Source organism: Ambystoma mexicanum, chromosome 2q, assembly GCF_040938575.1.
Source record: "Ambystoma mexicanum isolate Mex_15411 chromosome 2q, UKY_AmexF1_1, whole genome shotgun sequence".
Classification (NCBI taxonomy): domain Eukaryota; kingdom Metazoa; phylum Chordata; class Amphibia; order Caudata; family Ambystomatidae; genus Ambystoma; species Ambystoma mexicanum.
Window position 1 is genome coordinate 1,373,166,924 of NC_090924.1, and position 26,150 is coordinate 1,373,193,073.

At 44.7% G+C, this 26,150-nt stretch overlaps 1 protein-coding gene across 5 annotated transcripts in view; it reads left to right on the forward strand.

Moving 5' to 3' along the window:
* The window catches only part of LOC138570179 (thyroid hormone receptor beta), a 1,132,895-nt gene that overhangs the window by 1,083,652 nt on the left and 23,093 nt on the right, over positions 1 to 26,150 (forward strand). The window lies entirely within an intron of this gene.

The following is a 26,150-nucleotide window of genomic DNA, read 5'->3' on the forward strand; positions in this document are numbered from 1 at the left end:
GGGTGCTTCACACATTGAGCTAACTTCCGAACCGTTGTGGCACTCAATTTATCAATATGCATTTCACCATTACCTATTGCACATAATCAACATAATTCCCACATGAAGGAAAGATTGTGCCGCAAGGAACACACAAACTATAAATACCACAATGAACACAGAACGCAATACATGATGAATTGATCAAGGCAGAATGCACAGAAGGGCAAAGGGTTCAGAGCCTCAGCAGCACCCTATACAATATCCTGACGTGTGCTGTTTAAGACTGGTGAACAATGGAATCTTACTTCTTCATATCAGCTAGCCTTCTGGGGTCCCCTTCAAGGTGGGGGCCCGGGGCAAGTGCCCCTTTTGCCCTCCCATAAAAACGTCTCTGCATGCCTCTCCCCCCTGCCGTAGTGCGGCTCTGCCTCTGTCTCAGCAGTTCATGTACAGGGCCCCGCACTTCTAGTTCACACATAGCCGGGGGGGGGGGGTGGCTACCCTGGAGAATGCAGGAGACCCTTATGCAAGCGTCCTGGCTCGGGTATGCACAAAGCTCGGCAGTGGGTGGCTCATCATACGGCTCCACTAACCTTTCCCTTTATATCCTTATTATGTTGACAACTGCTTGGAACGTGCCACCTATCAATCTGTCAACATATTACCAACCATTGACAAAGCCAATAGTTTGGAATTTTGTTTAGTGCAAAGCTTTTGAGACTTGCAGGAAATGGATGCAGAGGGAAGGAGCAAGGGGGACGAAGCACAGGTGTACAAGCACAAGTGGCGTGAGCAAAGAAGAAAGCGGCCATGCAGATTCCAAACGATCAAGTCATCTTGCTAATTGAATATCAATGAATAATCTTTTCCTTGGCAGTGTCCAAGCACACCCGTGTCAGAAGTTTCAACAGAAACGTCATTTAAACTCGTTTTGGCGCTTGTCCGGTGCCTTTGTGATATTACGCCATGATGGCATTATTGCAAAAGAATCGCGCACGGATTGGGTATTTTTACATTTAAGAACCAGCTTGATAAAAAAAAGATGCTGTGGGAAGCGGCGACTATGTTCTCGCCACATGGGCTTCGAGCTCAAAAAGGAACCGAATTCTCAAGGGATTTCCCGACAGAATAATTTGCCAAGCTCGAATGATCACCAGGACAATCTGTTAAGAAAAGCGCAATGGTGTGAAAAACGTAGAGTGGCACTTGAAATTCCAGCTCAAAGAAGCTGTTGGAGTCTACTGGTCGAAACAAGGATCCCCTAAAAAGATGCTCCAATGAAAATAACCATCTCCCGGCTCAAAACGCATGCTAGCAAGCTCGAATATCTTCAGCACAACCTCTGCGACAACCAAGATGGGGAAGACTGGTCATGGCTTCAGAGAGCTCTAGCGTACACCATAGAACCGTAGCGTGATGATGTGGATTGGAGCTGCCTACTTCAATTTAGATCCTGGAATGAGGCTTCCCCCATCTTTTAAATAATGAAGAGCATGAGTTGAATGTATTTGATATCCTATGAGAGTAGTTTCAGTGTGTGAGGGATCTGTATCGCTTTTAAATCCGGCAGAAAAAGGTCCCATGGGTAGGTCTTTTTCGGGGCTCCGGACATTGATAAAAATGGGTCACGGAATAAAATTGGTAACTCATTATATCCCTAACCCTTGCATCCAAATATTGGTGTTATCAATTGAGAACAAATTGAAGGAGGAAGATGCAGTCGTGCTTCTGCTTAAATTGTACTGGAATCTGGCAAAAATACGGGATGATGTTTTCACAACATACGTGATGGACATGATGGATCAGGCCTGTATAGATTTTGTTAATCCTTCTATTGTACTTTGTGGAGACCTTAACATCAGATGTATAGATATAGATGGGTTATCCTGCAATTCCTGGGTAGAGGGAGCCAGCATGAGAGGGGTGGCGGGAGGGCCCTGAGGTGGTTGCAAGAAATGGAGGTCAGAGAGTTACACGTTCTTAATAATAATTTAAGAGGGGGCATAACAGCCAAAACCACCTGGTGTTGCGGTCATTTAAAGGCCACCATAGACTATTTTATTGTATCCAGTTACGTCCAGAGCAGGGAAATCTCTCTAGAGGTGGTAGAAGGGGAATGCCGCGATAATGCTCCCTGAAGTTCAAATGGTTTGATCCATCGAGAGAAAAGCGGAAGGAGATGCACGGGGTTGTTCAGGCCTCCCAAGGTAGAAATAGATTGTGTATGGGTCCCAAAGACGTCTCAGAGGTTGTGAAGGACCTTACTTGAAGAAAAAACACAGTCTAAACTATGCACCACTATTTATAAAAGTTCAACAACTTTCATATCGTGAGTGTAAATCTGATTTACTTCATAAACATAGATTTAGTAGGAAATTGGTAGAAGAATGGAAATATTTTAGGGTGGAAATGAGAGTTCTAAATAAAGCCCCTCTGATTATTTGAGCTCAGAGTAAGAAAAAGCATAGGCAAAGGTACAAAACTAGTTGCTGTTTTACAGAGCGGCCAGACTGCAAGAAGAGGGGGAAAGTATGTTAAGAGTGCTCTGTAAGAAAAACTCATGTTTAACCTGGGAATGGATCAATTAGTTGGCCACTCCTCAGGAGGCATTACAAACTTCAGAAGTGGGTGAACAGCAGTGGGTTAACCACTTTGGATCACTCTAAGCCTATTTTAGGGAGTGACCAGCCTGTCACAGAAGTAGCAGGCCCTTTACTGTGGTCATTACAGCTGAAGAAAGAAGATATTTTAAATCTGATATTGAAACTGAGCTTGTGGAGAGCACCGGGCCCTGATGGCCTCACAATGAACTAGATAAAACAGGCTCCAGTTGAGTGGACCGAACTTGCATATATTCTGTTTGATCAAACCAGGAAAGAAAAAATAGAGTCCTCCATCTTGGAAAAAGGCTCTCGTTATACCTGTCTTTGAGAAAGGCGCTAGAACGGGCCCAAAATATTACCGGCCAATTGCCTTATTAAATACATTTTATTGCAGCATCTAACTAAGTGGGCCTGTGAGTCGGGACATCGGGATCCCCGCAAGACAGGTTTCATCAAGGCTATGGGAACATCGATAAATCTTTCTGTTGAATCTTCTCAAACTCCAATCCACTAAGGAAAGAACAATGCTATATATAGCCTTTGTAGACTTGGAACAGGCATTTGATAGCGTCAACAATTTGAGGGACGGGGGCTGTCCAGTACATTTTATTGAGGCGGTGAGAGAGCTGCATCCGGGAACCACAATAGGTCAGGTTAACCCGGCCGGGCATACTGTCCAAAAGTATTGAGACTATGCGGGGAGTAAAGCAGGGCTGTTCCTTGGCCCCTTTCTTATTTAATCTTTATATATCGGATTTGGCCTTGAGCCATAAACAAGTTAAAGCCTTTCCCCCTGAGATCAATGGAGTCCCAATACCTTGGATTATTTATAAAGACGATTGGTGCTGATAGATAAAAGCCCAATAGGTCTACAACGTAGACTTGAGGCACTGCAAAATTAAATGAATGATGACGATTTCAGAATTAATGTCCAAAAACAAAACAGATGGTCTTAAAAGCTCACAAAGGTAATCGATGACCCAAATTTAAATGGTATGTGGGCAGGGGCTCTTTGGAATGCATTTCTAACATCACATATCTAGAGGTGTGTGCTAACCAAAGTCTAATTGAATCGCCATGGGCATTGTTATTAAGATCGAAGGTTAAAGGTTTGGTCTTGCAAGGATTAGTCCTTCATCGATGGTTTGGTAAGTTCACAATGGTCCCTCTTATAACTTTGTATACCCAGAAAGTAGTGCCTATTCTTTCCTATGGGGCGAAAACTGGTTTGAATCTTCCGTGGCAAATATGGAAAATTCTTGAAGGTGCTTTTTGGAAGAGTTTTGCAGCTCCCAAAAGTCTCCTGATGGTTTGCATTAGGTTCGAATTGGGGTTGCAGTCCATATATTCTCACATTGGGAGACTTAGATTTGTCTCATGAGCTTTTTATCTCCAACCCTGTGGCTGTGAAAATTAAACTGCAGCAGAAGGATTGGATACCTACGCAGGATAGAAGGCATCAGTATGTCTTGATGCAAGAATATTTGAGAGAAGGAAGAGCTTTAAAAAACGATTCCTGATTAGCTGAGGTGGTTTCCTAGTGCAGTATATAGAGGATACTTTGAGAGTGCGCTTGAACTCGTACCCAACTAAAGAGGTCTTGGGTGCTCTGAAACGAATTGCCAAGCAGCTTAGAACATGCCGGTTTTGTCATCAGCAGGGGGTAGTGGAAACATTGAAGCATCTGATAACATCATGTATAAGACTTACTGCTCGAAGGACGTATTATCTGGGAGCGTTTACTAATACTGTTTCCTCTTTATCGTTGGATGCATGGCGGAGGCTGATCTTATTAGGTGAGAACCAGTCGGCGTTGTTCCCCCTGGTGACATTTTTAAATATATTTTTAATAGAGGGAAATGTAAGAGGGGTGTGGTAAAGAATGTGTTCTTTTTAATGTAGTAATGGCATGGATTGTATCTAGCTGATGTAATTATGTGGATACCTGGAGGTAATGATGTGTTCAAGATTTGAAATAAAGCAGCAAAAAATAAAAACATTCAAACAAATGATTGGGGTAATTGATAGCGTCTTCCCTATAAGCGGTGCTGGGGATCCTTGCAGTGGTGGACCCACACGGGGGCAGTGCCAGGAAGGCATTGGGTGGATGGAGCTCATGCCAAAAGATCTTTAGTGCCCTGTGCTTTACTACATGGAAAATAATGGTGCTCGTCTTGGCTGAATAAGAGGAAGGTGCCCGGTGGTTCGGGGCATTTTTAATTAGATGTGTTTGAGAATTAAAACGTGCTTGTTGTTAGTAACCACCTGTCCGTACGCAGAGACGGTGTCGGAGCCGATCACTCTTTATAATTCTAATGGGCCCCCAAGTCAGACATCATGTGTGTGCTTTGCAGCGTGCGTCACGGGCTGCCTGGCTGGCGCCCAGCAGCAGTGTTCTCACCTCGTGGCCTTTGACTCGGGGTTACTCTGCATTATCCTACCACGTGATAATCTGAAGTGTGCAGTATTTAACACCTCTTTCTCCCCTTCCGCCCAGACTGATTTCTCGAACTGTAGAAGCCCCCAAACCTCGCTCTGAAATGTGCTCCCGTGCGCCCTGACCAATCCTCAGCCGGCCCTGCTGAACGCTGCAGTTGCTTACCTAGATCATTGTAGGTGTGCATGAATTTCAATCGATTGCCTTGCATCAGTCACATCCCCCTGGCAGCTCACTGAAAGCAAAGTGAGGTTCTAAAAGCATAATATCAAATACATTAACGGTAGGAGGCTGTCAAAGGAAAACGTGTCCCTGATATTCAGTGACTTGCCCTGGGACGTCATTTCGGGGTCGCCAGAGGTCTCCCTTGCCACCTCTGTGGTCTCCCTTTTTTTTGCAATGCAAGCTCCTGGGCTGTGGCCAGCACCATGTGGCTCTTTAATTCTGGAGTGGCTAGCTTTCTTGTTCAGGACCCTTAAAAAAAAAAGAACAACATGAGGGCCACAAGTCAGCACTGAACCTAAATGAGAAAAAATAGGAATACCAAAAAATGTGTCTTTCTGGAATTCTATACAATAATTACTAGACTCATTAAAGGTTTATTTCAGGCACACTTCAGGGGGTGAGTCACTGATTTGGTCTGTTCTCAAACGCCATAACTCTGCCTTTCATCCTTCTGAGGTCGATAAATGGGCATCAACACAGGTTGGGTGATATTGGGAGTATATTTCTTCTATGCTAAGCGCTTAATCGGAAGTGCTATATAATCATATTTGGTCATGGACGTCTGCTTGCAATCACAGTAATTTGTTAATATGGGCCTATACACACTGATCTTAACGATACATATGGCGATCCATTCAGGTATGGAATGTACATCACATTATAGTGATACTGTAACCATATTTTTTGTAGTGTACAATGCTATGTGATGTCACTTCCTGTTTTGTCAACGGGTGAAAGGTCGTGTTCCATCGCTTCCTGCGATATCAATTCGGGGTGGGGTCGAATGACATCACTTCCTTTGTCATCAGGGCGTTAAGGGTTGCGTGATGTCACTTCCGCTACCCCTGGTATTTTGGTGAAATGACATCCCTGCGACGGTGGCCAATAATGTGGCGTTACTGCTCAGTGGAGGAGGGTTATAACATGCGTTATCGGACAAAACCCAAGTTAAGGTCTCAAAGTGACTCACAGGGTGCGAAACAATAATGCCTTTCAGAATCCCAATCCCTCTTACCCCCGACAAGGATTTTATATCATTATAATATGGTAACTCCCAAAAAAACAGGTTAGAAGCAAAAGTGAAAAGTTGGAGAAGGTGCTCGGAACCTTGCAGTGCGCATTGTCCTGATGGAATGTTGGCTGAAGGAGACACTGGCGTTCGTAATCCGTTCCACGGGCCATACCAGGAGCAACGGCCCGGCAGCCAGAGTTAACGGCCCGAGCACCACGAGGGCGGTTAACAAGGGCCCTGGAATGTTACCCCTGGTATGGACTGTGGAACGGGTTAAGAAAGCCATTAGCATACCAGGTTACTGAAGCAGTAACCCGGGGTGCTAAAAAAAAACACTATTTTCATTCATTGAATGGGAAGCAGCGTATGTCCTGTTAATAGAATGAAAATGCTTTTCCAAGATGGCCACCGTGGTAGTATAAGGCGTGGCTCCGGATGGAGCCCCTCCATTTGCATGGGGGCTGGAAGGCACCAGGCCGTGCCGCCGCCACAATCGGGTAAGTCGAGTTGAGGATGGGGGTTGGGAACATTAGAAAAAAGAACATCTGGTGGGGGAAGATGGCAGGCTCAGGAGCTCGCCATCAGATGGCTTGGAACGTTGTCTAGATCAGGAGTATCAACCGGCGTTCCAGCGTCCAGTTGGTGCTAGTGAGCATTGAGGCAGAATGTTGAGAGGGTAACATCGATCTTTGTTACAGTTGTTAAGACCCTCTGCTGACCCCTTGTTTACGATGGATCACCTACATTCCCTTGTTTATAAGTAAATTGTTTTTAAGTAAGCCCTCATGCCCACGGAGAACAGAATTCCTGGGCATTGGGTGTTTGGAAAGCGAGATTTTATGGCCAAAGGAATTCTCCCCTGCTCCCTCGGGTGTTAAGGGTTATAAGCAGCCGTTGTGGGCAGAACCAGGAAAAGTAAAGGCAGAAGAAGCTTCTTTCCAGAGCCGCTATTTCCCCTTTGCATTGCGTTATAAAGGGAACCTGAGCACACTGTGTGATGCTGCGTGCAATGCAGTGGGCTAGGCTTTTGACACAGTGAGGCCAGAGAGAACGGGCAAGTGTGACTGGAGGGCTGCCTGCGCCCCTCCTTTTCCACCGGGACCCTCATCCTGTCATGGTTGGCGCACCGGTTGAGCTTGTGGTTATCTGTCGCTGTAGGAACCGACCCCAGGGCAGGAAGGTGATCGGGAGCCTTCACACCAGACTATACTTCCCAGCCTGGACCCACTTTTAGTGGCTATTGTGGCACTGTGGGCTGCCTGGTCCACCAAGAGAGATAACATGATGCAGTGCATCCAATACAGGATATGCAGAAAAAGAGGGCCAAGCTACAATGTATCTGCAAACTGACTAGAAGCGTCTGTTTGCCACAAGGGATTGTGGGAGGCATCAGGGAGAGAACTAGAGATGCATTTGAGAGCCAGGGGGAATGACTCGCTCCCCATGTATTTCTTGATACAAAACGCAAGGCCTGGGTGAATGACCCCCTTCCCCTGGCGTCACCAGCTTGACTTCTATTTTGAGACCAATGGAATGCCTCCCTTCTCCTGGTCTGCTCCTGACACACAAAGCTAGGGGGAATTACTCCCTTCTTCAGGTATTACTTGTTATTCAGTGCTTTCTGATTAATACACGCTTGGCCTTGGTAACTTGCTGTCAACAATGTCCCAAATCGTCTTAGGATCCAAGATCCTTCTCTTGTGAGTAGGATACCTATCTCTGCCACTATGATGAGGAAGATTTCCTCTGTTTTACTGTTTCTTTGGTTGAAGACCCTTCTTATCTTACCAGTGGTTTCCTCTTCCCCCATGATTGCACTGGGTAGGCCCAGACCCTTTCCAAGTGCCCAGTGGGCAATTCTCCCTCACTACAATTGTGGACAGGGTGCCAACCCCTTCCCTGATGGCCAGTGGGCTTCTCTGCCACTAGTGCAGCTCCAGGTGGTATTTACTTGGTTTTGCTTCGGGTCCAAGACCCTTGTCTTGTCTCGGTTCCAAACCCTTAATGTCCTCCCCTTTTCGAAGGCCCACTTGGTTCACTCCCCTGGCAAGTGCTGCCATGAGGAAGATTACTCGTATGATCAAGTTCGATAAACTTGCATTCAGTATTTCCAGTTAACTTGTGTTTATTCTCATGATTTCTGCCCCTACCAATTCCCGTGCTACACCCATTACCTTCGCTGACTTCGGGACGCTCTGCTGGTTCTTCCTGGGGTCTTACTACTTTGTCCCTGCTAGACAGGCCGGTGGTGTAGGCAATGTTGCAGGACCGTACGGTCCACCTACTCAAGGGTGCGCCTTGCGTGTCAGCCTCCAGCCACATTCCCGACCAGCTTCACACCCCCAGGCAAAGGACTCTCACGACCTGCTTCTCGTCTCTAGCAGATGACTGCTTTCTGCTTCCCCCGGAGAATTCTCTGCACCACTTTTGATTCTCCCGGGCTGGACTTTCTCCATGCTGCTTTCCTTCTCAGCTGGCCCGCATCCAGGACAGTTCCCTCCTTCATAGGTTTGTATGTTGTTTTGGTGACCACTCCTCCTCAGAGCACTTGAACGTTTTCTCTCGTTCCATGAGTCACTCTTCATGGCTCTTTGGAACCTCTTCTCAGTAATTACATTGCGGTTAACCTTTGCCTCTCAGACGATCTTCATCTCAGTTGATGAAACTGACCTAATGTTACAATAGCATATAGGTGTGTCAGTCAGAGGAAGAGTGTGAAAATGTGCTAGAGGTTTTGGGTGGGTGTGGGTTCTAGTGTTGTGCCACCTATCACCCAAGTGGTCATTCTCATCCCCAATAGGGGAGGGGAATCTCTCCACATGAGGTCTTCCTGCATTAAACCACCTCTAGGGGATGACTATTGGGTAGGGGCCACCCCTGCCCTTCCTCATGAGAAAGGGCTTCCCCTGAATCGTCACACCCAATAAAACATTGGTTTTGAACTTCATATCGTTTTTGTGTTCTTTTGTGGAGACCACTTGACCCCATGATATGAATACTTGGTTGCAGGCTTGACTCATGGTGTCTGTCTTGCTAGTGAAAATCTACTGTTCACCGACATTGCAATGCTGCCAGTGGGCAGTAAGGTTCATAGTGCTTGGGAAAGTAGGATTTTGTTGACCATCGCTAAAAGTTGCCTTATTTTTAAATTAAACACATTTTGAGTCTCTGATCTGATTACTGTCTTCAAAGATGTTTTGTAGTCCAAGGTAGAACACTGTGCGGCACTATTTGTTTACATTTGTTCCAGTTAAACTTGACTACTAAAGGTTTGTAACTGGATGTTATTTTCACATCTGATCACTTCACCAGGCCTCTGTAAAACCCTTTTTAGGTGAGTGATGCGGACTGTCAAAGTATTGGACTGTTGAGTGTTATTGATCATCACAGTAAGTGTGCTTCCTTACTTGCCACTTATGCAAATGATCACACTGCTTCCTAACTTGAGAATAATGATAATGATTCCACTGATCGCCCTTCCTGGCTGGTGTGTGAGACTCCTTTTGATAATGAATGTCCTTCATGGCAGGAGAGTGGTGCTGATCATCACAGTGAATGAATGTCCTACCTGACTTGTGCAATCCCTTGTAGTGAAAATATTGACTTCTATCAGAGAAGACTAAAGCGAACTGTCCTGGATTAGTGCATTTGGCAGATGCCAAAGTGTGTTACCTAGGATGCCCTCACTAAGCCCAACAGCCAGCAGGAAGGTCTCTCACTGGCAACCACGACACAGACTTCTCTGCTAGTGTGTCAGGCGAGCCAAGATTTCACTGGCGCAGATTACTCCGTTGGTAGGTCTGGGACCTTTGTACAGTTTTTGTGGCACTTCCTCTTGTCCGATTTCTAGTGGCTTTGGTCAGTGACATGGCAGCTTGATATAAAGTGTAACGCTGTGTTGCATATTCCAAGAATTCACCTGCATAGGTGAGGTGCTGCCGACTTTGCCACGCAATATGTGAGACTGAAAAGCATATTCTAACGAACTGCCCGGTGTTAAAAGTAGTCTATGGAAAGGTGTATGCCACATTTGTGTCCCAGTTAGCTGAGAATTTTGCTCCCCAAAATAGATTGGAACCAAAGGAGTCTGCGTCCCTGGTTGTGACAGGTGCTGCTTTTTATGTATGGCGTAAATTCATGGTTTGCATAGCCGAATTGGTGGCTTAATGTAATGTGTTAGTTGTTGAGAATGTGGTAATTTTATATTTATTGTAAACTAGGAAATAGCCAATTTCTGATAATGACTGTGATAATGTAATAATGTCCCAGTATTGCATGCATGCCTCTTGCTGAACCAATAGATACATTTGCATACAATGATTCTAAATGTATGTGTGTACACTTCTCCTCATGAATATTGATTAGGGATATCCTGAAAACGCTATAGGATTCCTGCTCTCGGGTAGTATTCTGTACCTCGACAGCAGACCACCTGGTGAGAGCTCATATCTGCATCTTGATGAAAAAGTCTTTATTGCAAATGTGTGGTTAAGGCTATGTGAGAGGGGACACAGTATAAACGTACTGTAATTTGCTGGAAGTTTTGTAACCGCTCTAATTTTGCAAAATCCCCAGTGCCCTGGAAATTCACAGCAGGGAGACTAATACTATGTATAGTTGGATATGGTGCTTCAGTATCCCCGTAAAATTCAGGATCAGGGGTCTGCATCCGTTAGGTTGTCTCTCCAGATGTTCTTTGGTAAAATGTCCATGATAGCTTGCTTTTGGCTATGCTAGCTAGGCATGAGGGGCCTTGCAGTCCAAAGAATCTAGAGAGCCAAAGGTTGGAGTGCCATATTTTATCAGGGTTGTCCAACTCGAGGTTTCCGGATCTGCAAGCCTGATGCGTTTTCAGGATATCCCTCAATATCCATGTGCTCCATTTGCATACATTTGAAATCATTGTATGCACATTTATCTCATGAATATGAATGAGGGTTATTTGGAAAATGTGATGTTTCCGTCTCTCAAGGCTTGGATTTGAGAAACCCTGTATAGGAGCGCTGGCCCTTTGCTGTAAACAAGAAGAAGTTCTAAACCTTGAAGTCCTAGGTGGTAATACTGAGTGAACCTCGGTACGGTCGTAGTCATGTGTAACAATATCTAAAATGTCAGCAAAGCAGGCTATGATTTGTGCGCTTCCACCATAAAGTGTGATTTGCTATCACAACCTTTTAGGGACTTGGCCACTCCGGCATACGGGGAAACCACGGGTGCACATTGCAAAATATTTGGGCTTTGGAGCTCTGGAGTCGATACGAAGGCAAATGGTCCTGTAGAGCCTTCCGATGTTCTTATTAGGTGACTGGGGCTATACGACAGGATCAACGGAAGAGCATCAGGTTAATTACTAGAGAACCCTTACACGCCAGACCAAGAAAGCAGGTGGTTTTCACATAGCCGGGGAGGATCGGCAGTCACAATCGGGTATATCTAGACAAAGGTTTACTTTTCATGGTTGTGTCAAACAAGAGGGATCTATGAAGTTTCCTCTACTTTTTTGGGCCAAAGGACATTTTGCCCGTTTCTTTCGAACTGTTTTGCCTTATTTTCTGCAAAAAGAAGAGGGAGGCCCCCCTGCGTTCCTTAAACGCACCCTCCTTTTTTATATATATACCTAACCAAACCCCCATCTATCTTTTGTGTGGTTAAAAAAAACTATAGAAATGCAGCAAAGTGTAACTTGGCCAAATGGTAGGTGGAGAGTGTGGAATACGAGCAAGATAAATGCAAAGTCAAACTTCAACCGCAGGATTACTTTTCCTTGAGTTTCATCGTTACGAACTAGCTTGTGCATATCATTCTGCGTTTCCTCTCCTGTGCATATCAAGTTACAGTCACTCATAGTCTGTCCGCCGTATTTCTTGTGTTGTCTGCTTCTCATCCTCATTGTCTGGAAGACGCCTATTCCTGGGTCTCTGGCAGGGACGTCATTTGTGGGTCGCATTTGCGACCCCTGAGGTCTCCCCTGCTACCCCTGTTGTGTCCCTTGCTATCCCATTAAATAAATGTAAAAAATCTTTTTTTTTTAATGTAAGTTCCTGGTCTGTGCACAGCGCCTTATTTCTGGAGTGGTTGGCTTTCTTGGTCAGGCCTCTGAAAAAAACAGGGAGTTCCACAAGTGTACCACTTTGAACAGTGGCCGTAAATAAGAAAGAATAGGAATAACACATTATTTGTCTTTATTGAATTTGATACAATTGTCAGACTCATTAAAGGTTTAGTCTGTTCTTAAACACCTCAATTTCACAATGGAGACAAACACTTCCAAAAAGCATTTAGAGTAGGGTAAGCATCATTTTCAGCCTATGTACTTTGCTTTTCGCAAGTTGCAGTTATAGCATGTTTTCTTCTGCCGTTGTCTCTGTTACGATCATCCCAAGACATTCCATCTCTGTGTCCTCGGTCACTTCACAAATTCCTTGTGCCTAAAAGCTTGTGTACAGTGTAGAAATGTTTGACCATAGCACATAAAGAGGCCCTTGATTTCATTGTGCCACAATCAATGCTGTGGTGTAATGTGTCTATCTTTCCTATCTCCATGGCATGCTGTTCAGGATGTTTGTTTGCATGTATGAGGTAACGAGTGCCCAGAGTATGGGATGCCGTGTGAGTGCGCTGCTTGCCCTGCGCTACTCTCAAATCTTTAATACAGTTATGAACCCCCCCCCCTAGTGGTATGTATTTTGTCAACCTCTGAAGCCTGTAAAGTAGATCTATGCAGGCTTGACATGTGGCCAACTTTGCCCCAGACCTGCAGATCAACTGGCCTGCTGTTAAATCTCAGTTACCAGTTTAATGATAGCACTACAGAGTGTAATTTGCTTTCTCACTTTGAGAACATTCAGACATGTAATTGCTCATTTTACTATACCCGGTAACATAGCTATAGCCGGTAAGATAGCTCAGTGGGTTCAGCGCTCGCTGCTGCTGTGTGTATGTGTGACCTGCAGGTTCGAATCCAGACAATGCCAAGTCAGCCTTTCAGCCCTCTATGGTCTATAAATGAGTACCAAACACAGGTCCGGTGATATTGTATGTATATTTGTCCTATATAAAGCGCTTAAGCGTAAATGCTATATAATAAAACATTATTATCATTTTGCCTTGCATTCGCAGTAATTTTGGCCTATACATGCTGATATTAACAAGACGTATGGTGATCCATTCTTATATGAAATGTATATCACATCACAGTGATATCGTAACCATATTTTTCGAAGTGTACTTAGGACCAATGTTATGTGATGACACTTCCAGTTTTGTCAAGGGGACTAAGGTTGTGTTCCAGCGCTGTGATGTCACTTCGGGTTGGGGTCAAATGACATCACATCCTGTGATGTCATCAGAGGTCATATGATGTGACTTCCGCTACCCCTAACATTTTGGCGAAATGACGTCCCTGGTCTCTGGCCCACGTGCAAAGCCAGCTGAAGGGTACAAGCTGGGGCAGAGTAGATGTTGGCAAAACTCCAAACTTTCCACCAGGAAGATGGCAATTTATGTTTGCCTAGAGACTGGTCTAGGGAGGTAGTCTCTAGCGTGGGTCCCAGGCTTATCTCCCCAATATCCCATCCTCTCTGCTCACCTAGATGGATAGCAATGGTCTTGTGCCTTATGGAACATCCCCTGCACCTCCTGTCCTGTCTTCTTCAAGCTGACTCTCTTCCATTACCTCCTCGACACTTCGCTATGTGCGTCTGTCTCCCCAGTCCAATGCCCGGACTAGTCGGGCATTGGGTGTTTCTCCTCCTGATCCTCAACAACTCATCAGGATCGCCTCTTTCCTGCTCCTCCTTCCTCTGCAGTTTCCTCGCCAACTATCTCTTTAAGACGGTCTCTAACTTGGATGTCACTCCCAACTGCTTGCCTGCTATTCCCTTGGATTTCCATCTTGGAGTTTCCGTACCCCCCCCCTACAGCCCCTAACTTATTTTTCGGTTTCCCTACACCATTCTCACTGATGATCTCTTCATGCCTCTTTTTAGGGTTCTCTTCTAGCCTCCCCCTTGTGTCTCTTGCTGACCTCCCCTGATTTTCTGCCTCTCCCTCATGAATATCTCTTCTCCTCCAGCTTTTCTTCTCTTCTTATTTCACCTCTATTTTGATGATCTCCCCACCTCTCCTGCCTGCTCCTCCAGCCTCCTCTCCTCTCTCCACCCCCCTTCCTGGGCTCCTTCCTCTACCTATTTCTAGCTTCTTTTATGCGTCTTGCCTCTCTTTGCTTTTCCCGTCGCTTCCTTGCCTCTGCCTCTCTTCGGCCATATCTTCCCGTCTTGCTCTTCCTCCTTCTCCAGCAACCTCTGCAAATCCCTTGCCATCTCTTTACTCTGTAGCTTATGCTAGATCACCCACCGTTCTAGGTGCCTAACCCCTCCCCATTGGGCTGTTCTATCAGGAGTGGGAACACATGTTTGAACTTATCAGGCGTTTGACAGATTGGGGCAGTGATGCCACTGTTTTAGCTTTACCTGAGCGTATGTCTCCCCACCACGATGCGAGCAGCCAAGGAGACTTCATGTTTTGTCACCATTTTGGATATGATACGCTCGTACGGGTGTCTGCCAGGGAGGCCGCCCTTGCACACACTATTACAAAGCAGCCACTGTTGTGCCAGCTCTACATCTAAACCATGCATGCCACTGCTGTATTCATCAATGACCACAACAAGCACGGCCCCAAATGTATAGGCTTCTTCGCCGCACATGAGCATCCCTCTAAAGGGCAGAGAGATTAGATTTGCACTTCCAATGACATCCCTCTGCCTTAGCCCTGCGGCAAGGTCTAGTGGTCTGGGGCTCCCCCGTGTACCTCCAGAGGGCCCAGCTTCAAATGGCAGATGGCTGCTCCCATGACCACCGTGAAGAGAGGGTCCCAGGAAAGCCCCTCCTCACCACCATGAACCTGGCAGGGCGAAGAGCCAGGACCGCTCAGTCACCCATCCTATTTTGGACGAACCCCAAGTGCACCCCTGCCTGACTCTTATGCAGGAAGGTATCCCCTGAGACAACCATTTCTACCCTATGCTGTGCATGTCCTTCCAGATCCATAGAATCCGACAGAGATCGTGGACCCTAACACCATACTGGACTGTCTAGAATAGGTACCAAGCAACCATTGTGCTGACGTCATTAGTGACTCCACAAAGTAGCAGCGTTGGTCATGAAGAATGCTCGCAACCCTGCACAGCATTACACAAACACACATTTGCATGCATGAAGAACATGCTTACACAGTTCTTCTGTAGGTAGAGGACAGATACATATACATACTATCAAAGCTTTTATTATTGTTCTAATTGGTCAAATGCAGTAACGCTAAAACGCAAGGCGACAAGAGATCCTGAGCAAGCTTGCAGATGCTTTTGGCAATTAACCCTATATGACTACAGGAGTATGCAGCCTGGTAGGATCACGTGTGACTTATCTATAGGGAACCTAGCACAGCACAAGCATGTAGAAATCATTTTATAAGTCTAAGGACAATTACAGGAGGCCTAAAGCCACAGAACACGAGACAAGAGGTGCTGGCTCAGGCTGCACGAAGCGCAGATCGAGCTCTCAGTCAAGGTCGCACATAAACACATTCCAAGCTCCAGACGACGAGGAGACCAGCTGCAGAAAAGTTTAATGATTCCCCACAAGTGCAGACCCAAGAGCTCAATTTTGTGGTCCACAACTATGTGATGCAGCCGGACCAGACAATGGGCATTCACCCGTGGTGGGAATACAAGCCGTTCTCAGCAGCCCAGGCGGAAGGTGAACAAGTGCTGCAACGTGGAGACACACACTCATAGGCAAAGGCGTTGTACTACCAGATACAATTCAGACACACAGTGGTTTCACATCACCGTGAAGAGGTGCACAGAGGGCTGAGAACCAAACTGGGTCCCAGGCCTGGGGAGACCAGTTCCAGCCAATCAAGAAACAGAAATCCAGGGAAGGATGGCAAGGCGCAAGGGCCAATGGTAAATCCAGTACTCTGCAACAATGTAATATAGTTTCTTGGGGACGGGACAGGTCCACCACCTGACATGCAAGGGCCAGAAGAATAACCTCTATAGGGGATACCACTCTCAGCACCCAATCAGCAGTGGGGATAGATTTTTGGGGAAGGGCCCATGTGATGACGACATACAGCAACAAAACTGGGGAGCATGCATTGTAAAGGTGAGATGTACTGGAGAATCCTGATTGTCTTGTATGATCCCTGTTGGTTTTTTGTAATAAACCACAGTAGTAACTTGGCGTTGGCTGAGTCCTCCGTTTATTCTGAGGAAGGGTTGTTGGGCCCTTGGGATTTGGACTATCCCCAGATGACCTCTGGCGCATTCCTGGGGAACCATACCAACAACTGCATCACCCAAACCCAGGCACGGATAGGAGACATTGTCACAGTGTGCCACAGTGTCTTTGCAAAGAGAACTGTTGCTGCATTAATACCAATACAGCTGTATCACCAGTCCACCCTGATAGCCAAAGCTGATCCAGGCCTCAGGAAGATAGGGACCTCTGCTCTAAAGTACACCCACTTACCGTCAGTGATTTCATTCACTCGACTTCCTTTGGCCCTACACAGAAAACACCAATTGATTGTGAAGTGCTTGAACTAGAGAGGCTGACCCCTACCACACTGACCACTCAATGCATTCCCTAAGTGACGAAAGGTGTCTTCTCTATGCTACAACATGGAAGGCTTTCAAAGAGTCCTTGATCCTTGTTTCTGCCTCACGATACTTCAAGTATATATAGATCGATGGGTGGAGCTATCAGAATAATGGGGGCATCGTGTCAGTCTCTTCACTGGTAGCCTCCTGCATGGTGGTGCACTACAGTGAACCTTCTCCTTTCCAGCTCAGGAGGCCAACATCTTCACAGATGTCAATGACCAGAAAACACATTTAACAGTATAGGTATGTATTGTTTTAAAAGCACCCCCAGAAAGTCTTCTACACCAACTATTAATCTGCCCACAACTCCAGGGAAATATGAAATGAGTGTTCATTTCCAGCAACTTCACCAGCAATGCTCTTTCAATGAGCTGGTGGAGTACATTAGTGTATTTCACTTCTGTCACTGGTTCCCCTTGGTGAACAACGAACAGAAATCATCAAATGTCTACCTGAGTGGAGCTCAGTCTTTCCTCTGCTCTCTCAAGCACATGCCATCCTACTTCTCAACAGGCTCCAGCTCCTCTCCAGGATGGCACCTGGCTCCTGAGAGCCTCGAATAACAGCCTCGAGAACATGGTGATTTTCAAGGACGCTAGATAAGTCTACAGGGGTTTGGTAGAACAATTGACAGAGGATGCATGCAGTGTATTTATAGGTCACTTGTGTGACCTGGTAAAAGAGATGTAACCTATTGGAACAATAGCGTACATGTATCTGGTGTCAACACTTGCTCACTTACCTTTTGTTTGTCAAGGTAAACGTCGTGCATGGATTTTCCAGCAAACTATTGAAGATAGTTTCTCCAAAATTACGGAACAGTTCCAACAAAGAAGCTGAAATATGTATTGGTGCAGCTAAAGGAACTGCCGTTTTAAGCCCTTAGTCCTGTGAGAGCTGGGATACCCTTTCTGGGAAGTTACTTGCATAGTTGCCAGAGCAGTGTATACACTTATACCATCCAACACTGTCTATAGTGACTCAGTGGGGATGTTCGGGTGGGCCAGGTCACCTTCACATACATGCCAACATGATCCAATCTCGGGGAGTTTGCCCAGTCTTGGTTTTAACATTGCATTTTGGGACTTGTAGTCATGAGTTTCCCAGTTAGAAACTCAGGACTATAAATCCCAAAATGCAAAGTTAAAACGAGATTGGATTAATGTCTCCTGAATGGAATGGATAATGTTGACATGTATGCCATCAACACCCTTTTCAGGTCAAGACTTATTTAGCAGTGCTTCGGGTTCCAAATTCCTTGGTTCCCCTTTTCTTAAAAACCATGTGGCTTGAAATAAGCTGTCAGACTGCAAAACAAAAGTATTAACCTTTAATGTTAATGTTATGGGAACTTGTACCACTCACTGTTGCCACTTGCGTGATCTCTTGGTGCTCTGGCGGATATACAATGGAAGGCTGTTTGTGGGGGTGGGGGTTCTGTTTGCAAGGTTGAGGGGGAAAGAAGCAAGAGCTCTGATGTGCTGGTGGCAGCTTTAGTTTAGAGAAACCGGTCACTGAGCATTGGGGTCTTTTCCGTTGGGGTCCGTCAGGCGACGTTGAGATATTTCTTTTTATTTTTTGGGATTTTTATAAGGCACTAATACAGCAACACAGTGTTTCTAAGCACCGATATGATTCTGCCTTCTTTGGTTTCATGTTGGTTGTTGTGAGGTGCCTCCCATCCTCCCCTCATCTTTGGAGTAAAGATCACGCCCTTAAAAAAAAAAAGAAATCTAGAGCTGTGCTAAGTAGGAAAGCTGGAAGTGTCACTGAAACTCAAGCATCTAAAAGACCGTCCCTAACAATGTTAAGCAGCTAAAAAGATGAGAATTCCCTGGCGTTTCCATGATCCTGCTGCATACACAAGGAGGCATGCATCACCACTATTAAAAAAAACTCCAATTTGGATATGGAAGTTATGGGCAACTACAGGGCCATTTTCCAATTCTAGGGAAAAGTATTGAGCGAACAGTGTCTCACCAACTGGCTGAGTGGATAACCAATCAAAAGTTATTAGCCCCATCCCAAAGCGCTCTTCGCACTGGGGCAGCACAGAAACAGCGTCTTTACAGATTCCTGATGATGGGTAGAATTTCAGGATGTTGGTGGTTCTCATCTTCACATTTTATTAGATTTATCCATGGCATTCAATGCCATCAATCATAATATCTGCCTTGATACTTTAAGGAATCGGATGGAAATTAGAGGACAAGTATTGCAGTGGTTTCTGTCATTTCTGTTTACCAGACAGCAGTTGGTGATAATGGGACAGAATTGCTCTGAACCGTTTAGGACTTCAATTCTTTCGCCTGTGCTGTTCAACCGTTGTATGGTGCCATTGGGCAATTTTGTTGCTACATTTGTTATTTATATGCACCAGTAAGACGACGATACACAATTGTTTCTGAGAATCTCTTCGGATACATATATGTCACGTATTGGTGTCTGGCTGAGATTGAAGCCTGAATGACGGATTTGTTTTTAAATTTTTTTATTTTTTATTGAACTAGGCAAAGGGAGAATTTATTTTAGAGTCCCATTAGAATATTAAACCAATATTTTTTAATTGGTTCCTTCATGTGAGAATTCCAGATGTTTCCACAGGTGGTGAAATCGCTGGGTTTTATGTTAGACTTGTGGCTTAATTTGATTACTCATATTAATGCCGTAGTGAAATCGGCTAACCTCCACTGGTATGCCTTGCGGGCAGTTAAGTCTTTTATTTCACTGTGTCACTTTCATACTTTGGTACAAGCCTTAGTAGCGTCCTGCATTGCTCATGGAAATTCTATCTTGTCTGGTATGCCGCATTCTTCACCGGCTCATTTGAGGGCGGCTTTAAACACTGCTGCACGAGTGGTGGTGGGAGTGTGGAAATTCGATCAGATGAGCCCAATCCTGCTGTCCTTGCACTGGCTTCCTTACTATGCATAAGGCAATACATTGGCAAACCCCCAGTTACCTAGCTGAGAAATTAAAGATTTGAGGGGCTTCAAGAGATCTTGAAAGTCGAGCCTCTGGGTGTTGGGAAGTGTGGAGTTGCAAACTGGCTTCCACTAAGAAAATATCTTTTCCAGGAGCGGCTGTTAGCGCATGGAATGCCCTGCTGAGTGATGATCTTGTGATTACTGTTGGGGAGAATTCTCCAGAATGGCTAATTTCCCTCACCTACTGAGTCCCTCAGCAGCTTTGCTGGATTTCTAGGATTTCTTTTTTCACCTGGTAAGAGTGTGAGCCTTTTTTCCCACTCTTACATGTGTTTTGCTGTGTGTTTAACATTTTTGTGTTAATAGACTGTGGAGCCTTGTAAGAGGATTCAATTCAACACTACAGCTAAGTCAATGCCTAGTCTGGGATACTGAATGGAAACCCTTATTGATGTATCTTTATGTCCAGTTCATGAGTTCTGGATGACTACCCCTATATAACACCCCTCTCTTAGAATCCCCCTGACCCCACTGAGCCAAGAAGTAGTTCTGTTTTGCAAGTTTAAAAAGTTTATTTGAGAAATAAAACAAAATACAGATACCACGCTTTTATAATAAATTAATAATCGATATCGCCCTTATAAATATAATGTTAATCAACAATGGGTAATCTGACACTAGCACACCTCTTTATAATCAATGAGGAGTTAGTATAGGATGGATCAAGTAGCAAAAATACTTTTATGATTTCAAGGGAAAAGCAATGAGGAATAAAATGCAGTACAGAAATACTTGAGATGATTTTAGCAAAAGATAAGATAATCACTTTTTCTCTGGCAATTCACCCCCCTCCCCTACGCAATGTAAGAAATGGAAGTAGATGGAAAGAGGAGCACACAGTTCTCAGGAATGTAATCAAATACAATACGGAATTCAGTTCCCCCCGAGCAAGCTTAGAGAAAACTGGTATGATTTTTAAAACACAGGCCCAAGTGCTTTGAATGTGGTGGCAATGAAGTGAGAAATGTGCTGAAAATGCTTTTAATTCCCTTTAGGAGGTTCAGGGTGAGTGAGAGATACTTGGAATGAGCTCAGGCTCACTTTAGCAATGATTCAGGGATGGTTATTAAGAGGCAAACAAATTTTTAGCAGAGGAAAGCAAAAAGCTGCTATCTTTTTACAGGTAAAGAAATCAAGCCAAATTGCAAATTGCGGCAAAATTCGCGAGTGCGTGAATCGTGATTACGGCAAAAGTATAAGGAGTAGAAAGCTGAGATTCTAAGCTTTCAGAGGAAAGTTAAACCAAGTTCCTAGGACAAATGGTTCCAGAGATATGAACGACTTTGTAAAGGTCGTTTTTCGGATTTAAAGTAAACTCAAAATGACAGATGACAGCTTGCAGCTTCAGAATTGACAGGTGACAGTTATGCAGCTTTACAAATGACAGATGACACGATTTCTAGGATGCTGTTCTACGTAGTTCAAAATAGTTTGGATTAGATTATTTTAACTAAGAGATAGGTTCTGCACAGTTCTGCTAGGTACTCACAATATATTTTGTGCAGGAATGTGCCTGGTCAGGTTTTGGACTGGACTCCGGTTCTGGTCTCGGCACTTCACAGCGATCTGGGTCACTGGTTCTCTGGTTCTGCTCACAGCGGTCTGGGTCACTCTGGATCTCTGGTCTGGTTTCTGGGTGTCTCTGCTTTCTCTGGGTACAGCACTGCTTCTAAATCTTTCTGGCGCAGGGTTTCAGGCCAGAATCAACAGCTCAGCCCGGCTGTGAATAGTCTGCAAATGATTTTGAGGCCTGCTGACAAATACTTTTGCTTGCATTGGGCCTTCTTGGTTCAAAGTTCTGTAGTCTCTGTTTAGCTTGGAAGTCTAAGTGTTGTATCTCTGGATGTGAAGTCGTCGGTCAGCATGCTCCGCAGCAAATGGAATTGACTGTCTCTACTTGTCCCTGCAGTCTCTTTTTATGTGTTTTGGAAAGTGGGTGTGTGCGTTGGTCATAACTAAACCTGCCCCTCTCACTTGTCATTGGCCCAATTCTCCCCTCTCCCATGATTGGGGAAAGGAAATGTGAGTCAGTGATGCTGTAGGTTTTATGGTCAGAGGAACCGCCCCTTGTCAGATTGCACACAAATCTATTTCTGACCCAAATACATATTTATCTATGCACCATTTTTCTAATATTATAGGTCCAGTTAACATATTTTCTGTAGCACCAAACCATCCGATCCCTGTCTTTGTACGATGTCGTGTCCACTGATGACAGAATTCTCCCCTTTTCATCCAGATAACGACCTCTAAACCTTTCCAGATTTTACACAAATGTGCACCAGGGATATGGGTTACAGATGATAAAGTGTCAGATTTTTAACATGCATACATTTGGAGTGAGACCCTATTTTCCGCTAGCAACCCCCCAGAATACACCACAGGGTCCTAACGCCTCTCAAAATGTTCACATAAAAATCACAAAAATAATGATATTACTTATATGATTGACAAGTCCGCACTATGAGTTATCTATCTTTTTAAAATCATGCCCTGGTCAAAAAGGGGTGTGGCTTCCCACATCACAGGGTGGAATAACTGGTTTATCCACTTCCCCCAAGCTCAGCTGCTAGCAGAGGCACTGCCCCTCCCAGTTTCCCCTAAGAGGAAGCCACTTTTACGACACCCCCAATATAACATTTGCCTGAGTCCAGGACAGGCCTTTGTTCAACTCCCTGTAGTCCCCAGCTGCTCCACCCCTAATCTAATCAGAGAGGTGACAACTCCTTTTGGCAAGGGGGGAGAGTGGCTGAGCAGGTTTCAACTCCTGCCGGGGGTACTTGTCAGGCAGAATCCAGTTTCATTAAGCCAGGTTTCAGCTAAATGTCACTTTTTGTACCCAGTTTAAATCACTTACAATTTTTACATATACATTAAATAATTACTTCCTTCAAGTCATTTCAGAATATAGTTTTACATTGTATCCACCTCTTAGCAAGTCTTTCCTTGGTCTGGTTTTGTTTCATTTGTTCAGTTTTACACAAAAGTCTGGTGGTTTTAAAACGCTGGCTTTCTGATAGTGGTGAGTACTGGTAATGCAACCATTTTTGGATTAAGAAAATGAATTCCCCACAGTTCTGAATTGCATTTTGGCAATCAGCATTGCCATTCCCAATGGTTTCAGGCTACTGTGTGTGTAGCCCACTGGTGGTTTTAGGCAGTGCCCTCCAGTGCTCACAACATAGGCAAAAATGGGTGGCAGCCTATTCTTCATGTTTTCCCTGTGCACTCTCTGGGGAGTTCTGGCCATCATGATGTTTTCCATGCCAGTACTGCACAGTTTTATTGTAGGGCTTGGATGCATGGGTAAAAACATCCCACAGCCTCACCTACTCCATAGGCATCATCTTTTTACTGTGTGTCACACAGCACCTTTAGTGCAGTGACACAGGGTTGTCTTTTTCCGACTTCCCACTTTAAACTCCATTTTCTGGGACTCGCTATGGTCTCCTAGAACATGTAAAGTTGCCATTGACTTTATTTGTCTTTTTAAATGCACAGACCCAGTACAAACTATCTTACATAGAGTACTGGAAAGTGTTAATAGTTATCCCTTTTTGTCTGTCTCATGGAACATTATTTAATTCCCCTTTCTTTAAGATTTGGTTGGTGGCACTGGTATCCGCCATCAGCGCCTTCGTTCTGCTAGTCGACCCCGCGGAACTATCCCCATCAGCACCAGGCATTTTAGCCTCTACCCAAGCAACATTAGCGTTGCAACTGGGGATTGAACTTGTCCGCCACCGATCATAGCTATACTGACAATGCGGACGCTCTACTTGTTTAAAGAGTACAGGATTGAAATTTTCTCCTACTCCTACTCGCCTCTCGAAGTAAAGAGCCCCCACAAGCACCAATTGAGGTGCTATGAGACAGACGTTTATCCAACCCCTGATCCAATAGGAATTAGGTGTTCTCGTACTAACCAACTCCTCCTGATGAATGTTCTACACTTATGCTGAAAGAACAGAAACATGTCGAGACAGTTCTCTGGACTTAAAACAGAGATATTCATTTATGACACACTAATCCTAATTGAATCTGGTACATCACTGTTTGTTTTATATGTACCAATTATATATATATGTTTTGTGAAGTTGTTTTAGCTTGCACTGATAGCCTGTTACATATTCCTTGTTTTATATTGGAGGTGAAGTACTGTATTGTGGACCATTGAATTTAATTATACGTTTTAACTTAACTTTCTGGATTTATTATTAAAAATGATGCTGACCTTTTAATAGTGACTGGTCCCCCCTTTCCTAGTTCAAGTTCTACTCTAGCACCTATACCAGCTTTGTCTTCCATTTTTACAGGCACTGTTATCAACCATATTTTTCCTTCCGTGGTCTATGAAAATAGCCTTGGTACTGTTTTAGGCTATGGTAGTAGCCTCAAACTTTAATCCGCGGGATCCCATTTACTTTTATTTGGTTCCATTTGGGTTTATTCGTCATTTCATTTTGTAAAGGTCTTTCTCATGTTTTACTCTGTGCGCCAAACCAAGTTTGGTTCCTTTGTTCGGCGTCCTTTGGCAGGCTTCTTCAAAGAAGCCCTCCTTAGGCGCCTGAGAGTCTAGGTAGACAGGATGTGAGGGAGGGGTTTTAGGCCCCCCGCACAGGGTCTCCTTGGAGACCCCAAATCGCACTCTTGTTTCATTGGCTAAGTGACTGTCCTGCCAGGACTGCCACCCTGCTATGTGATTGACAGCCAGGCTGTGTGAATAGGGGAAAACTGCATAAAAAGCAGGTATCTGGGACTTGGAAGGCGGAGTCGCAACTGGATCAAGAGAACCGAAGAGAAGCTAAAGGAAGAGTACTGCTGCAACTACTGAAGCCCCGGTGAAGCCCTGCTGCGGGTCCGAATCTCCTAAACTTCGACGACAGAGAAGATCTGCAAGGAATCTTCTTCTTTTGAGCTGGTGGACCAACCATTTCGCCAAACACCAAGCAAGGCCTCCCTCCCCTGGTCGAATTTGCTGGTTGCCACTGCAGTGAACCGGATAGCCAGGAGGACCGGACCCTGTTTGGGTTTTAAGGAGCGCACCTTTTATTTGTTGCTTTGCTCTGCTGCTGGTTTGTTCCCTGGGCAGTGCAGGACCCTCCAGTCTTCCTCCTTCGTATCAGCCCGACAGTTGCCACAGGAACCGTGAGCCTGCAGGATCTGCCAGGAACTTCTGCCTCAGCTACAGCATTCTTCTAAGGTACTGTTCAAACCCGGTTGTTTGTTCCGTCCGACCGCAGTGAAAGTGTTTTAAATCTTTCGCCAATCCAAGGGCTTGTCCTTCTCTACTCTTTTAAATAACCTTTCCTTCAACCAACCTCGTTTCGAACTCTTGGCAAAGACTTAACCGTGAACTACTCTGAACTGTGTGAACCTCTGCAAAGACTCTGAACTATTAACATTGGCCCAGGCCTATTGATTTGAATCCTCATTGTAGTAAGCCTTTTCTAGATTGCCCTGCATACATACATGTTGGTGCTGTTTGATTTTGTATAACATTGTCTTTCCCTCCCTTTTTAAATTGCTGGAGTGCCATTTTGCTCACACTTTATTTTGAGCTAACTTGTCCAGAATTGATTGGGTGTTGTGTAGTATATTAAGATTGTGATTTTTCTGCTGCTTTACTTGGTGAACTGTTTTACAAATGAATGTGTAAATAAATGTATATTCTTTCACTCAGAAACCTTGAGTCAGTGTTGGTTTGACCCATAGCAATTGCTGTCCTTTGTGTAACTTCGGACACTGCTCACTTTACTCTTGAGATAAGTCTGGCTGCTTAGCCATCGCTACCACATTACTGTATAGTACAGATTTGTACCAAAGGTGAATTTGTACTTGCGCTTGTACTCTTAATTGTGTGTGGTGTTCCCCAAGGGTACTGCATATGATTCTGCCTAACAATTACCGACTACCTTAAGTTCAAAAAATTTCTGAAATCTTGGTTGTGGCAATCTTAAGGGCTCTTGGACAATTGTAACCATCCATGCAAGGTGATGTTTCATTGTTCGGTTTTATGGTTGTGTATTGTTGTTTTGTATCTTAAATGCGATTATATTTGTATTTTGGTGAGGCGCTTTTATGCAACCGTGCCAGGTTTGCGCTATAGAAGAATTCTAAATAAATAAAATAAATATGTAGCAAAGATATAGTGCTGCAAAATCATAGTTGCATACGATGACTCGGATATTGACATGGAGATATCAGGTCTTAAATAGCAAATGACCTGTGAAGT